This window comes from Saccostrea cucullata, unplaced genomic scaffold (genome assembly GCF_032062105.1).
Source record: "Saccostrea cucullata isolate Sc308-1 unplaced genomic scaffold, CSIRO_AGI_Scuc_v1 ctg141, whole genome shotgun sequence".
NCBI classification, from domain to species: Eukaryota; Metazoa; Mollusca; class Bivalvia; order Ostreida; family Ostreidae; genus Saccostrea; species Saccostrea cuccullata.
In genome coordinates, this window is record NW_026940735.1 from 2,196 (window position 1) to 17,231 (window position 15,036).

Below are 15,036 nucleotides of genomic sequence, written 5' to 3' on the forward strand. Positions count from 1 at the left end.
GAAAGGTTCATGTTATATTTGGCAAAAAACAGAGCAGAGTAGACTCATGTATTGAGATTTTGGTTTACAGTCAGAAAAACAAGAACGATGGTATAATAGAATTATAAATTCCCTTTCAGCATAACTTGCATTTTAGCCTCAGAGAGTGGGGTGTCTAAACATTGCAATGATCATAAATGCTCTCTCAGTTCTAAAGAAATGGATGTGTCTGTGTAACAATTACTTTCAATTTAATTGTTTATTCAATTCAATAGACCTTAAGATGCAGCTAAAATTATTAGAGCTATAGTAACACAGCCAATTAAAAAAATGCTACCAAGTCTGTTGTGTAAGGGTGCCAGCTTTTGACTTAAGGAGAAATCATGTGATAGTAATCTGCCTTGATTAACTGAAATCTGACATGTATATCTGTCTTTACTGTCCTAAATCAACCAGGTAGTTAGAACACTTTTACGAGGAAACTGCATGCATCCCCAAAGGATATGAAACTTTGAAATACATAATCAAATGTATTCCAGACTAATAGCATAGGAAATGACAATATTTAAAGCACTTTGCTAGGAAAGATAAAACATTGTTACATACATCTCCTCATAAAATAAATGTAAATTTGAATAAAAAGGTTAAGTTTACTGTTATCAAGAATGGATGTTGTATAATGTTTTGAAGCATTTGATGAACAGTCTCATTCTGAGTAAGTTAGCAGGAAATATCAGTTATTGTCTGTAGGAGGACATTATATATTGGCAGAATTCAAGGTACAAATTTTTATGGATTATCTGCTAAGAAAAACAAAAAAATGTATTTGGTTATGAATATATTTAAATCTAAAATTTTTGTTGGTTTTATAACATTTGAACCCATTACACCTTTAATGACGTGGCAGTATAAAAAACATGGCCTAGCTCTTGTACAGGTCAAAGATTGCTGCTAGTTCAAACAATGCAAGACTTTAAATTAACAGTTATATGTACTTGAAATGTTCAGATATGAAGTTCATGTTTAATTCAATCCATGTACGTACAGTAAATTGTTTTTCAAATTTTATTACACGATTTGACAAATACTTGAATTATGAAACATTGATCGTGCTGTTACAAAACCAAGATGGAGATTTCTGTAATACCAGATATTTACTGATAACTATGCTGTCTTATAATAAAAGAGTTTAATAGTATGATTTTTTTCTTTTTTTACATAATTTGAGATTATGAAAGATTTCATTTAGTAAAAAAGATATTTGTCCCTTCCTTGGCTTTGTTTGCATAAGAGCAGTTATAGTAGGACATAATAATTGTACATCCAAAGGTATTCTCGATATTAAACTGATATTACTAATATATAAAAATATTGATACAAAAATAAACGACCTTTTTCTAAAATATGAAAAATTAATTCATTGATTTTACAATCAAGTTTTCTATGAATAATGTTTTTGGATCATAAACTGATATTACTATATAAAAATATTGATGCAAAAATAAACGACCTTTTTCTAAAATATGAAAATTACAAGTAAATTAATTCATTGATTTTACAATCAAGTTTTCTATGAATAATGTTTTTGGATCATCTATTATAAACCATGTATTCCTTATTTCAATCGATATTTCTGCATGCTCTCACTTCCTGAAATATGATCTACCATCACAAACTTTATAATTCAACTTTAATATATAATATATTATATATATATTCTTTAAAAGGTGCAGTTTTAATATTAAAGTTATTTCATATTGCAGTATTGTACTATAAAGAAACCTGAAGGCACCATATATCACATGTTATAAAAGAACATTTGCAACAATAATAATAGCTATTGATTTCTATTTTATCATGATATGCCATTTTATTAGGGTAGCTTTATCATGCAGCAACATCTCATTAACCATTAATTAATGCATAGTGGCTCAGGATGGCAAAAGCGTATTTTTTTATTTACATAACTATAATCATTGTATAAGCATTTTACATAATGCCTCACACTCTTACAAAACGACCAATGTTGATACAGACTTCATTATACATTACGTATACATGTGTATTTCTGTCTATTTCTTTGTGTGATCTACGTTTTACACATCAATCTATAGATACCATCAAGGGAAGGATATTCTTACATTCAATAGAATGTCAGAAAAATCACATTTTGCGAGTGCATAAAGGTCAAATCATTGATTATGCAAAATAATTGAAAACTTTTTCTGAGTCACAATTTTAAAGTGTCTTTTTTAAATAGATTTATTGTTTATTTTGTTCCATGCTTTATTTGGAGGAAAAACCGTTGGAGATGTATTATACTTGACAAAAAAAAAGATTCAGACTTTCAGGAACCAACCTCATTTATATATTCTTTCACTTTGATTTTATGTTACGATAAAAATATTCATCAATATTACATAACACAGCTTCAGTTTACAAAATTATTAATTTTATGTATACGGTATATAGCATTTTGAGCTTGCCATCATCTTTACATTCAACACTTGTATAAAGAATTTTTAAATTGCTTTTAGTGTTTTTTGTATGCCTTAAATAGGAATGGGTTTTTTTTCTGTGTCATCCTTTAAGTAAAATCTGTCTGCGTAGAACCTGACTGTAGAAAGATGACATGTCATATTATCATCTATGATCAAGGTGAAGGCAACATTCCATACATTTGGCTTCATTCTAGAAACCATTCATTAGATTTGACCTGACTTTAACTCTCTGTACTTTTGTTTCTTTGCTACTATAAATTTAGGGTAAATTGATGGATTAATTTCATAAGTTTATTTGTAGCTACAAGAGATTTAACATTTGCTTCCTTATTATATTTTACAGGTCCCTGTTTCACAGTTTCATCAACTGCGATATAATGTGGCATATGTACTGAAAGAGATGGAAGATTTAGAGAAGAAAAGTATTCTAAAGATTCAAGATTAACACAGTTTAATGTGATTATTGTCAGGGACATGAATGGTTGAACTTTTCTTGTTTTTATATAAAATTCATTACAGCAATTTTTTGATTTATGTATCAAAATAAAATGAACAAAACAGCTCTTGTGGAAAATTCTTGTTGAATGAATGTTTACTCGTACTTGGCATTTGAATGAAATATCTTGTTAGCTGAAAGTTGTAATTTATAATCCTTAGTTAGCTGTACATTGTATTATAGTATGGCACTGTCTGTCTATATCCTACATGTATCTGTGGCTCTAAAAACAAAAAGCTTTCGTATTTTAAGAAAATGTTTTGGGAAAGATGAAAGAGAATAAATCTTATCATTTTACAAATGTTTGAATAGGCTACTGTCAATTTATTTTTCAATTTAATTACATGTTGAATTGCTTACTCTTGTTTGAAAACCAAAAACATTTTGACATTATCCACAGTAAGATACAATACTACATGATTGCATCCAATAATATTTATTTCAGGAAAAACTGTCTTATTTTTCGATTTCATGATGTGATCAATCGATTGGGTTGCATGATAATTTTCATAAATGCCGAAGGCGTTTATACATAAAATTATCACGCAAGCCAATCGATTGATCATCGTCATGAAATTGAAAAATCTGACAGTTATTCCTTATATTTACATGCTTTGATTCCGCCAATCCACGTGCTCCAAGCCCTGCTTCTGTTTGGGAAATAAAGTACATTTACAGTTTGAAATTTTATCTAGGACAAAGACATTGGAAATGTAAATATATGTGGAAACATTCAAAAGCATGTTAGATTCAAGTATGTTCAATTTATATCCCCTTGGAATATATTAGGGTAGGGTGACAATTTATGAGTTTTACAAAGATTTAAAAAAGGAAAGCTGCTGAAGAAGAAAAGAGGCCCTACTAATTCAGGTGAGCATTGTGACCCATAGGCTTATTGTTCGGTGGTGTCAGAAAGTGCAGATGGGGAATTAATTGTATTAGGTTTTTTCTTTCGTTTTTTGGCATTCGGTTAAACATATTGGGGCGTTTGTAGTCTATTTTATGCTCTGCGTCAATATATTATCTAGTTTATTTTTATGGGCTTGTGTAAATCAAACAGACTTGTCGCATAGGTATGGCACGCCAAATTCACAAAAATGAGCTAAACCTAGTTTCACAATTGATAAACTAGGTTTATCGACTGTAAACTATAGTTTACAAACCGTAAACTATGGCATGCCAAATTCACAAAAATGAGCTAAACATAGTTTCACAGTAAACTATAGTTTACGGACTGTAAACTATAGTTAACAAGATTAATCTATATTTTACATCTGTAAACCATAGTTAACGCGATAATCTGTTTCACAACCGTAAACTATACTTAACACGGAAAACAATCATTTGCGATTGCAAAACATAGATTATCTGATAAATACAGTTTCACGATTTGTAAACTATAGTTTACAAACCGCTAACTATAGTTAACGATCTGATAAATATAGTTTCACGATTTGTGAAACTATGATTAACAACTCTTAACTATAGTTTACGATTGTAAACTGTAGTTTACAAACGTGAATCTATTTTTATCAACAAAATCTATTGTTAACGCTTATTACAGACAGATAAACTTAGATTATCATTTGTAAACTATAGTTAACAACCGTTAAATATAGTTTTATTATCCCATTATCTTGATTATCTCTCCTTGTAAGGGGATTGTCCCTCCAGTTTTACAATTTAACATCCCATTTTCCCAAGGATGCTTTGTACCAAGTTTGGTTAAAACTGACCCAGTGGTTCCATAGGCACTCCCCATCTTAATTGTTAAAAAAAATATATCTCTACTATACTATAAACCAAAAAAGTTTTGTTTATAGTATAGTCGAGATATATTTTTTTAACAATTAAGATTGGGAGTGCCTATGAGTGGTTCTTGAAAAGAAGTTGAAAATGTGAAAAGTTTACAAACAGACGGGCAGACAGCTAGACGGATGGACGCCGGGTGATCAGAAAAGCTCACTTTAGCGTTCGCCTCAGGTGAGTTTTTCTGATCACATTTTGTCCGTCTTCCGTCCGTCCGTCTGTAAACTTTTCACATTTTCAACTTCTTCTCAAGAACCAATGGGCCAATTTTATCCAAACTTGGTACAAAGCATCCTTGGGTAAAGGGGAGGGGAGTTTAAATTGTTAAAATGAAGGGCCAAGTCTCCTTACAAGGGGAGATAATCAAGAAATGACAAAAATAGGGTGGGGTCATTAAAAAATCTTCTTCTCAAGAACCACTGGGCCAGGAAAGCTGAAACTTATGTGGAAGCATCCTTGTGTAGTGTTGATATTAAATTGTTAAAATTATGACCCCCGGAGGTAGGGCTGGGCCACAATAGGGAATCCACGTTTTACATAGAAATATATAGAACAAATCTTTAAAAATCTTCTTCTCAAGAACCACTAGGCCAGGAAAGCTGAAACTTATGTGGAAGCATCCTTGGGTAGTGTAGATATTAAATAGTTAAAATCATGACCCCTGGGGGTAGGGCGGGGCCACAATAGGGAATCCAAGTTTTACATAGTAATATATAGAACAAATCTTTAAAAATCTTCTTCTCAAGAACCACTGGGCCAGGAAAGCTGAAACTTATGTGGAAGCATCCTTTGGTAGTGTATATATTAAATTGTAAAAATTATGACCCCCGGAGGATGGGCTGGGCCACAATAGGGAATCCAAGTTTTACATAGAAATATATAGAACAAATCTTTAAAAATCTTCTTCTCAAGAACCACTAGGCCAGGAAAGCTGAAACTTATTTTGAAGCATCCTTGGGTAGTGTAGATATTAAATAGTTAAAATCATGACCCCCGGGGGTAGGGCGGGGCCACAATAGGGAATCCAAGTTTTACATAGTAATATATAGAACAAATCTTTAAAAATCTTCTTCTCAAGAACCACTGGGTCAGGAAAGCTGAAACTTATGTGGAAGCATCCTTGGGTAGTGTAGATATTAAATTATAAAAATTATGACCCCCGGGGGTAGGGCAGGGCCACAATAGGGAATCCAAGATTTACATAGAAATATATAGAACAAATCTTTCCTGAAACAAAGCTCTCCTGAAACTGTCATCAGACATTCTGTGGAAAATGGAAAAAAATGCCTTAGTCGCATTGGATCTCTCTGCTGCATTCGACACAGTCGACCATGCCATACTTAGCAACGTGTTAGAAACTACTTTCGGAGTATCTGAGGTGGCTCTTCATTGGTTTCAATCATACCTTTCGTTCAGGAAAGCCGAAATGCACATCAACGCGTCTAAATCACAGCCTAGATGTGTGGACTTCTCGGTACCGCAAGGCAGCATATGCGGACCTGTGTTATATACCGTGTACGCGAGTACGCTACAACATTACATCAAAGATTCGGGTGTGTCATTATTAGGTTACGCAGATGACCACTCTGCATACGACAGTTTTAATCCGAAGATTTTCGCTGATGAGAAACGTGTAACAACAAATTTAGAAAAAGTATTGGTTACCATCAATGACTGGATGAATCTGAACAAACTAAAACTTAACCCTAGTAAAACCGAATTTGTACTATTTGGCAGTCAACAGATGTTATCTCTATCATCTTCCATTTCCCTTAATGTAGTGGATACGGTTGTTAATCCATCTCCTTGTATCAAATATCTTGGATGTTTTAACTTTCAAAAAATTTGTCAGTGAAAAATGCAAAACAATTTCATTGAATTTGTACTTGATTAAACAAATTCGCCAATATCTTAGTAATGATTCGTGTAAACAAATTGTACAGTCCCTTGTCACTAGCCATTTAGATTATGCAAATAGTGTCTTGTACGGATTGCCAGAGTGTACCATTAAAAGACTACAGTTGTTGCAAAATCGTGCTGCAAAGCTTGTGTTGAAGCTGAGGTCTACGGATAGTTCTACTGAAGCACTCAAACGACTACACTGGCTACCGGTACACTACCGCATTAAATTCAAACTTGCATGCATTGTCTTCAAGTGCATTAACGACAGTGACAGCCCACAATATCTTAAAGAAATGCTCAGTTTACGAACATCATCATATGGCATTCGATCCGTAAATCCTGCAGCGAAAACATTGAACGCCCCGTCCGTAAGACGCAAAACTTTTGCGTCTAGGTCTTTCGCGGTAGCTGGACCTTCGATTTGGAATGAGTTGCCAACAAATTGCCAACAAACGTTCGAATGTTAACTGATTTCTGTATTTTTAAACGACATCTCAAGGCGTTCTACTACACATGTGCTTTTAAATAACATTTAATTGTGAACACTAGTATATTTTATTTAAACAGCCAGTGATCATTTAGACTTTATTTGATATTTTAACATATGCATTGTTTTTTATTATTTGTATTGTATGTATAGCGCCAATAATTGGATACTATATGTAAAATTGAGCGCTTTAACAAATTTTAATAATAATAAATAATAATCTTTAAAAATCTTCTTCTCAAGAACCACTGGCCCAGATAGCAGATTGTTATTGGACCTTTGTTGGGCCAACAATGCTCCTTATGTTGGGCCACCGTTTGTATTCAACATTGGGCCATCGGTAATTTGCTCATCGGCCCTTAATCAAACCGACGTGTTGGCTTATTGTTGGGCCAATGTAACAGTTAATATTGGGCCACTGTTGGGCCAATGTATTATTTCAATATTGGGCAAACGTCATTTTTGTACAATTGGGCCATTGTAATCAGTTAATGTTGGGCCAACGGTAATTTGCTCATCGGCCCTTAATCAAACCAACTTGTTGGCTTATTGTTGGGCCAATGTAACAGTTAATATTGGGCCACTGTCGGGCCAATGTATTTTTTCAATGTTGGGCAAACGTCATTTTTGTACATTTGGGCCATTGTAAGCAATTAATGTTGGGCCAACGGTGATTTGCTCATCGGCCCTTAATCAGACCAACTTGTTGGCTTACTGCTGGACCAACGAACGAATATTATTGAGCCATTGTTGGGCCACTTATTCTTTCAATATTAGGCAAACATCATTTTTGGGCCAACGTTGGTTTGTATCTTATTAGCTCTCCATCATGACAAATCATTTGCTCTTCACTGGTTGGCCATTTGTCCTCAAAATTGACAAACAAATACATATATTAAGGTTATACTAGTTTTGTAGTACAGTTTAATTGTAAAAACCCTTTAATACTTTCTATATATGCTAGATTAATAGTTTAATACATATTCTCAATATATATCTCATAGCATTGATTAAAAAACTGAGGAAAAAGAAATCAAAATATAAAATTGAATTATAACATACTAGTATTTTATTGCTCAGTGCATGAAGAAAACATTAATAAAGAAATAAAAGTTGATGCTCACTTCAAGTGGTAAATGTAGGGTTACATGACTGTATACTCCCTCTCTGATGTAAATTTACGCACAAGTTCAGTAAATTGCAGGTATCAATAAGAAGGTCCAACGAATAAACAAAGCCCCCCTGTTCTTCAAATAATACTAAAATGAATCCTGTCATTTTGTTTACTTACACAAAAAAATGTCTCTGGCATCTGCATCGTGTTTGTAACCGACAAACAGACACAGAAAAGGGTAGAACTACAGGTTTGTCACAGTATATAACAGAAAAAAAGCTAGGCACTGCCACTTTCCATCTGATCCCTCTCTTAAGTCTTCTCTTCTCTCTCCCGAGTCTCCTCCTCCCCCTTCTTTTCTTCTCTGTCCGTTTCTTCCTCCCCCATCCCTGTCCTTGGCATACCTTAGCTATTCTTTGATTGTGTTCTGAATGTCTTTTTAGAATCTCCAGTAGCACTAAAATTGTAGTATTTGGTACTTAATACATTTGTTACTTTTCTCAGTAAAGAGTAAACATACGATTAAATTTACAAGTATATCACTGTATGTTTAAGGTGTCAATTAAGGAATAACCGTCTTTTTTGTTTTATGGTGTGATTAAGTGATTAGCTTGCATGATGAAGGCATTTACGCATAACATTTCTACGCTTGATCATCATCATCATCACAACGATTTTGATTCAATGTTGCCCCATATAAAATACATGTATAGAAAAGTCGTTACACTGGACAAATTTTAATTGAAAGAACCCAATTTATGTTTAGTACTGAATAAATTTAGTTTTAATTCAACAAGTTCAACATTTTCAAAATGTTTGATCATGTGCTCGACGTTAAGTGTATATAAGTAAATTAAGTAATAGACTTCGGAAATGTATTTTACTAGTCACACATTTCAATCTAAATAAGGGGCAAATTATTTATTGTTTTAACTGTATTAGAACACATTTGTTATTTTATACTTTAATTTATTTTTCTTGTATAAAAACAAAACATTTAATCACTGATAATTTATTTTGTTTTGATAAATTATAAGAATTTTAACAAGCCTTGTAAATTCATTTTATCTAGCTTGTACTTTCAAGTAGGATTGGTGGTAGATTTATTTTTGATTGTAGAGACGATCAGATTTGTTAATATACAGATTTGTAACAATTGAATGTTTATACACATTGGCCCAATGTTGGTCCAAAATATCGGGCCAACATTGGGCCAAGGAGCAAAATGACACTGGACCAACGTCATTTGCCAACATCGGCCCAATGTTCCAATTGACGTTTGTCAAACAATGTCGCATTCATTGGGCCAATGTTGGCGCAACGTTCGGCCAATATCTGTAGAAATAACACTCTACACTGGGCCAACGTTGGCCCAACATATCGGGCCAACATTGGGCCGATGAGCAAACTTAAATTGGGTCAATGTCATTTGCCAACATTGGCCCGATGTAACTGATTACATTGGCCCAACGTTGGCCCAATGTAAGCATGCCATCTGGGGTACAGTGTTGACCCAACAGCACCTGGCCTCTGCACTTCCCCGTGTCTGCTTTGCGCAGATTTGTACATGATATCGTTTAAAAACTAAACATTAATTCAGCTGTGCCGAGGCAAACATATTATAAATACTTACAAAGTGGATGCAGATATGCAAGGTATCAGTCTCATTACGCTCGCTCGTGTCAGATTAAAAATGGCGCGGATATTACAAGTAGCCCGGTTGTTGTCTACCCATGATGCTCAGTCAGATTCATGGTATATTGGGCCAAAGTTGGGCCGATGCCAATCCCCAAACAAATATTTTCTCTCATGATAATAATTTTATGATATAATGCGAACAGTTAGCCCAACATTAGCGCACCATTATACATAACCAGCTATCGATCTTCCATGATGGGCCATTGTTGGCCCAATAAAGGTAACCCAACATAGATAATACAACCATAATGTAAGATTGGGCTAACGATGTTCTGCTATCTGGTTTATTACAAATAAAAATATAAGTTTAAACACAATTCAAAAAATAGAATAAAACACTCTTTGGTGCTGTGATCACTTAAGTGTAAAGTTAAAATGTTGAAAATATCATATCTAAACAAGAGCAGTCATCCAATGATAAACATGGACATAGAAAGTCCTCTTAATTATTTCAGAATGTGCCAACGTTGTCCCAACGTAAAGCTCAGCAGCTTATTATAAAATTGACACCATCAATTAATTGCAATATAATAATTGGGCCTACGTTGGCCCTATATAAATATCCCATCTTTTAAACACCTAAACAAAATAACACTTGTGTGTATTACAAACATTGTGCCAATCTTGAGCTAACATACTACTACCAACTTGATAGGACACGTTCTTTAAGGGTGTATTAGAAACAATGAGCCAACGTTGGACCAACATAATACTATCAACTTGATAAGACATTTTCTTTAAGGGTGTATTACTAACAATGGGCCAACGTTGGGCCAACATACTACTTGAACTTGATAAGGCACTTTCTTAAAGGGTGTATTACAAACAATGGGCCAACGTTGGGCCAACATAATACTACCAACTTGATAAGACATCTTCTTTAAGGGTGTATTACTAACAATGGGCCAACGTTGGGCCAACATATTACTACCAACTTGATAAGACACATTCTTTAAGGGTGTATTACAAACATCGGGCCAACGTTGGGCCAACATACTACTACCAACTTGTAAATACACTTTTCTTTAAGGGTGTATTATAAACATTGGTCCAACGTTGGACCAACACCAGGATCCTTCCTTCCTTGGGAACTAAAGTGAATGGAAGTTGCTTACGTTGGACCAACGTTGGGCCAACATAGGAATTCTGTCATGGTCAAGAAGGTTGATTTGGTGGAAGCATCCTGGGATAGTGTAGATTCTAAAGTATTAAAACCATAAAAGGGAAGGGGGTAGGGGGCACGATAGCTGCAGATCTGTAGCTCTCCGAAAAAAAATATATTGATAGACCGGAAAGCTACAGTGCCACCCATTGAAAAAACTGTATATTTATTGCGCACAAAAAAGTGCGCTCGGTTCTCGATTTATTTCTCCATGTTTTTAAAACTGTAATCTCAAAATATTACTAACCGTGTGTTCCTAACATATTCTTTCGCTGTTTCCACAACCAAACATTCCTCATAATTGTTGTTAATAGTCCTCCTGGCCCTGATATTGTAATCATCGAACATTTCGCTAATTTATGCTGCCATTTTGGTTTCAAAGATAATTCGGTCCAATATGCTTCGTTCGGATGTCAACTACGAGAGTACTTGATATAAGATAAAGGCATTTTTTTGAAATCTTTCCTTATCTCCAATTGAGGTAAGAATTTTGAAGAATTAATCAAGAACCGAGAGCACTTTTTTGTGCGCAATAAATATACAGCTTTTTCAATGGGTGGCACTGTAGCTCTCCGGTCTATCAATAAATTTTTTTTCGGAGAGCTACAGATCTGCAGCTAGGGGCACGATAGGTATAGCAAGAGGGGAAATCTGGTAAAGAACTGCATCACCCAAGTTACTCAGGTGAGCGATGTGGCCCATGGGCCTCTTGTTTTTTTCATATAATCCACTTTCGAAAACGATACCACGCCATTCTGTCATTTAATTTCTGGTAAGTAAGCGTAAGTTATACATGCAACAACCTCTATTTCCTCTTCAACCTTCCTTCTTTTTGACAGATTTTTTAGATCCACACCTGATTACATAGATGAACATCGACCGTGTCCGTGTAACACTTAACAATTCAAATTTCTAAAATGATTTTGAGTTTTAGAATATTAATATAGTTGGTCAAATTTCTTAATTTCAAAAACTCAAACGGTAGGGGTTGGTGGTCATTTACATATCGTTATCATTTTTCAACCTGAGTCGGGGAAGTGAGTATAAGCATATATGATTTTAATTTAAGATGGTCTGATTTTTTTAAAAATTCGACAAATTAATTGTTACGTAGGCGAGCATTGTGGTATATGAGCATATTATTCTTTCTTGCTGCTCCCTCCTCCCATTCCTTCCTTCTTCCCATTGCATTTTTTCCTTCACCTTCCATTCCTAAACCACCATCTTCCTCATTTTCAATAAAATAAACCCTGGATGCGTCACTATTTCGCAAGTAAACACTGGATATTTATACAGTAGAATACACTTGTTTAAACTTTCACTGTTATCTATCTCATTGTGTGTTTCTAAAGTCGTATTAATATTAAAGGTAGACATATACATGGATATGTTTATGGGAATGTGTTGGTGCTGTACAAGAGACGTAAAATAAGTGACACGTGGGGGAAAGACATGCGTAATGTTTTCGGTCCCATCAGGATCTGGTCAAAGACCTTTGCTTTGTAGTGTAAAAAGAACGTCAATGTTCTTATTATTACAAATATGATTTTGGGGCAGTTAAGTAATACATGCAAATACACAGAGAGAGAGAGAGAGGGGAGGAGGGAGTGAAAGAATTTAGAGTTTAAGAAATGTGGCGTACATTACTGGGTGTTACAAGAAGGTGAAGGTTATACAAATTGTGATCAATCTCATAAATTCAGACAAAGGTTACACTTTAGGTAAAAAAAAACACGGGTCCCTGGAAACATCAAAGGTAGGATAAGGTGTCTTGGAGGAGTAAAAATCCCATCTCAATCAGACACATCCGCCGTTTTACTTTTTGCCCTACTGGTAAGGCTTCAGCTGTGTTGCCTTGATGTTTTGTATCCCCGTAATCGAATAGGTTTGGTCTGACCGTAAAAAATTAATAAGAAATTTACAATTCCTGAGCAATAAATGCATGGGGTTTTGCGCCTCTCTTCCTGACAAGACTTTCTTTAAGTACGAACATCATTTGCCTACTTTTGAAAAATATTAACCTTGGCCATAAGAGACCATTACTCGAGTTTGAAAAGCCGTCATATATGCATAGGGCATCGGTGTCTGTGAAAATCTTGTTAATTAAAAAACTCTGACAAAAATCGATTGTTTTCACATATAAAAAGTAGATATGTGCAGTTTACATGTGAAATATGTACTAATATACCTACGTAAATAACTACCTACCTATCCACTTACACTTTTATACATTGTATCTATACCTACCTAGGCTTTATAATTCAACGAGTGTTGCACCAGGCGGAAAAAGGGCAATGACTAGGGACTTCAAAGTTTCTCTATCTTTGGCTATTTTTTTTTCAGGCTTTTTGATATCATTAATGTTGGGTTTTTTTTTTCTTTTTATCAAATATGGAACTTTTAAATTCACTTACCTTGTCATTGGTCATTTGCAAAATTATTTTGTTAAAAAACATATTCTGATTGGTGAACACAATTTAAGTACTCTGAAGTTGATATTAAAAATTTAAGATGCTTGAGTTTTTGATTGCCAATATCTATGTGGTTTTTTAATACCTATGGGTACGAACCTGTTTTTGTATTCATATGAAGCAGAATTTATTCACGTATTGTCAATAAACAGTAGTTATTTCCTTTCTTATGTTGATACGATATATCCCGGTGAGCTTAAAAAAAAAGATACCAAAGAGTCCGACAATTCTTTCATATATAGATATTTTACTTGAAAAAAATCGTTAATGGTAATCTACATGTAATAACCAATCTTTTTGATAAACGTGATGACTTTAGCTTATAAATCGTCAATTTCCTTTATTTATGCAGCAATTCGCGAATGGGGTCTGTGTCTCTCAGTCAATTAATTCGATACGGGTCTACGTATGAACAATTACATGTAATTTCTTTTAAAAAAAAGGGGGGGGGGGGTAAATTATTGAGAAATTGATGAAACAAGAATATCAGCAGTCTCGTTTAAAGTCATCAGGAGTCAAAGACTATGAGGCGCCGTTTTGGTATTTACTGCCAAAAAAGTGATATCATTTATTCGAATAGGTGATATCACTTTTTGCCAGTAAATACCAAAACGGCGCCTCATAAATGACCTTGTCGGCAAATCAATTTGTCAAATGTTGACTGGCGTATTTCATACTAATTTTTAGACCATTATATAGGCCTACATATTGAATTGTGGACGGATTTTCCCCCATTATTTCCCAATATTTTTCCCATATGACAAGGAGCACACGAAGGGTGTGACCGGTCGACAATACGTGCTCACTCCTCCATGGCACCTGATCCCACCTCTGACGTTTGGAGGTCCGTGTAAATTATATACATCTTTCATAAACAGTTTTTGTGTACACTTCGGGTTTGCAGGCCAGAATATCTTCATCAACTTCATGTTCAATTTAAGGTCTTTTAAACACCCAGTAACTTTCATCTAAGAGGAGTACACAGCTATAGTATATATTGATTATAAATATTCTAGTCTGTGACGAACGTGATGACTCGATCCTTTTTACATAATGGCAGTAAATAAATTCCACACATTAAAGCTTTAAATATTCTAAGCATATATATAACATTGTACCCTGGCAGACAAATGCTTATTTGATTTCATAACTTATCCTCATCAAAATAAATAGATAAAATAAAATTCATTAATCATTAAAATTAACAGATTGATTTCCAAAATATAAATTGGGTCGATGAGTAGTTTTTTTTTTTATAATTGTTAATAAAACCTTTTTTTTTCTTACAGTAAAAATGCTGATTTAACTTAATGCACTTTTGTGTAAAGTAATATTTCAAATAAGTTTTAATAAATGCTTTCATAACAAACCTGGCTGCGACCTTACAATTTTTACTTTTGACCAATCAGAGAGCAGC

General features: G+C 34.1%; 1 long non-coding RNA gene across 1 annotated transcript; it reads left to right on the forward strand.

The window, feature by feature from the left end:
• The first annotated feature begins 527 nt into the window (after positions 1-527).
• Positions 528-3,042, forward strand: LOC134256071 (uncharacterized). Its single transcript, XR_009989663.1, has 2 exons — positions 528-758; positions 2,824-3,042. It is a non-coding gene; the product is annotated as an uncharacterized LOC134256071 (long non-coding RNA).
• Positions 3,043-15,036: the final 11,994 nt, after the last annotated feature.